Source organism: Pinus tabuliformis, chromosome 1_2, assembly GCF_031772625.1.
Source record: "Pinus tabuliformis cultivar Carrire ecotype Pingquan chromosome 1_2, CPIR1, whole genome shotgun sequence".
NCBI lineage: Eukaryota > Viridiplantae > Streptophyta > Pinopsida > Pinales > Pinaceae > Pinus > Pinus tabuliformis.
In genome coordinates this window covers 990,496,133-990,498,369 of record NC_142298.1, presented here as the reverse complement: position 1 = coordinate 990,498,369, position 2,237 = coordinate 990,496,133, and the positions used below count along the sequence as shown (strand labels likewise).

The window sequence follows — 2,237 nt, the reverse complement described above, 5'->3', positions numbered from 1 at the left end:
ACTGTAAAAGAGAAACAAATTCTCTGTGTCTATGTAAAGCTTTTAACATGAGGAAAACTAAAGTAAAATTTCTGTGACAATTCTTTGTTTAAAATAAACAGTTTGTGTTCATATGAAAAGAACCTGTCTCTGTTCACATGAAGTGATACTAGTAAAAAATGAAACCTTGTAATTTAGTCCTGACATATCAAACAGGCCCTGTAATTTAAGTATGGATTTACTAAACAGAAACCCCATAATTTAAATATTGGCATATTAAAAAAAACCCATAATCAGGTGTTCAAGATGCTAAATGTTACAGTCAGTAAATTAATTAACCAAAAGTTATGGAAGAGTCGTGGAGGTTAAGAAGCCTGGCTAAGAAGGAACTGATATTTCTGGATTTACCTCTCAGGTCACCGAAGGGGGAAACTGTGAGCGGTTCCAGAAGGGTAGTAATCAAACAAAACAAGAAATGAGTACGTCGACATGCAACTGTATTATGACTGTAGACGCGCTATGAACTATATTCAAAGCAGTAACCAGACTACTGGTGAAAAATGGGAACTGTTTCCGGAACTTGTACTGAAATATAAACATATATTTCAGAACAAAAACGAAAACCCATATAACTAACGCATCATCAATAACTCAATGAGGAATAGCATGAGGATTTAACCCTTTAATTCATTATCGTTTGACAAAATCCAGTAGAGAATGGTATTTTTCCTATTAAAACTTAAAAACAAATATATAGCGCATTCCATGCCAGAGAGGGATGGAAAAACTAGTGAGAACCCACCACAGAGTAATGTTAATCAAAAGAAAATGATCGCTGAGCAATATAAATTATAGAGGAAGTAAAATACGGTTTGGAAAGCCGGAGAAGCTGTCACTTCTTCCAAAGACCAGTTTCAGTCCATTAACTAGTAGAGTTCAGTATCAACTTAAAATCCCTAGCTCGCAGCAGAAAGCCTAAAAGTCATAATAGAAACGGTTCTGGGGTCGTCCTCTGTAGCGGTAAAACCCCAATCAATCTTATAAAACCTCAGTGATCCAAAAAGCACCTAGATGTCAAAACCCTCGGTTGGAATGGCTGAGGAAGTGCGCTAAGCCTTTCGGCACCCATGCTGAGCCAAAGAGTGACCTGCCAAAAGACCAAAAATGTAATATTAATACTCGTAGGCAAAACAAACTGCAGCGTAACAGAGCAATAGAGTTTCTAAGAGAGAAAATTAGCCAGTAAATGATATAAATTGTGGCTGCCTACAAGTCTGTGAAATAGATAAGAAAACTGTGGGAAGCTGCGACCAGTAAAACAGTAGAATGCGAAAGGAAATAATGAGTAAAATACAGAGAACAGACTCATATTGTATTTAGCAGAAACAGAAAAGAGGACCATCATAAGAAAACCCTATTAACGCAAAAAATATACCTGTTAAATGAACCCTGAACAATAATCAGCTTCTGAGTGGATATGGTGTCAAAGCGGACGCGTTTACTCTGGATTTCCAAGTTGAAGAGGTCGTCGGAACCCGCTATGAGCTTACTGTCGACAGAGGAGTTTGCAGAGGAAAACCCTACCATTGCAAACCCCGGAAATGAATGACTGAAGCAAAGGTTAGGTCAGCTGGTTACGGAAAACCACCGCAGGCAGCCGATGACCGTGCGATGAAGGTGAAAAATGGGAACTGTTTCCAGAACTTATACTGAAATATAAACATATATTTCAGAACAAAAACGAAAACCCATATAACTAACGCATCATCAATAACTCAATGAGGAATAGCATGAGGATTTAACCCTTTAATTCATTATCGTTTGACAAAATCCTGGAGTAGAGAATGGTATTTTTCCTATTAAAACTTAAAAACAAATATATAGCGCATTCCATGCCAGAGAGGGATGGAAAAACTAGTGAGAACCCACCACAGAGTAATGTTAATCAAAAGAAAATGATAGCTGAGCAATATAAATTACAGAGGAAGTAAAATACGGTTTGGAAAGCCGGAGAAGCTGTCACTTCTACCAAAGACCGAGTTCGGTCCATTAACTAGTAGAGTTCAGTATCAACTTAAAATCCCTAGCTCGCAGCAGCAAGCCTAAAAGTCATAATAGAAACAGTTCTGGGGTCGTCCTCTGCAGCGGTAAAACCCCAATCAATCTTATAAAACCTCAGTGGTCCAGAAAGCACCTAGATGTCAAAACCCTCGGTTGGAATGGCTGAGGAAGTGCGCTAAGCCTTTCGGCACCCATGC

The 2,237-nt window shown here is 38.4% G+C and overlaps 1 long non-coding RNA gene across 3 annotated transcripts; it reads right to left on the bottom strand.

Moving 5' to 3' along the window:
• Nucleotides 1–634: 634 nt before the first annotated feature.
• LOC149209383 (uncharacterized) lies at nt 635–2,019 on the bottom strand. 3 transcript variants are annotated; one of them, XR_016252215.1, is made up of 3 exons: nt 1,415–2,019; nt 1,250–1,283; nt 635–1,109 (listed from the first exon to the last, which is right to left on the bottom strand). It is a non-coding gene; the product is annotated as an uncharacterized LOC149209383 (long non-coding RNA). The 3 variants fall into 3 exon arrangements; XR_016252213.1 differs by lacking the exon at nt 1,250–1,283 and having other exon boundaries at nt 635–1,174; XR_016252214.1 differs by lacking the exon at nt 1,250–1,283 and having other exon boundaries at nt 635–1,126.
• Nucleotides 2,020–2,237: the final 218 nt, after the last annotated feature.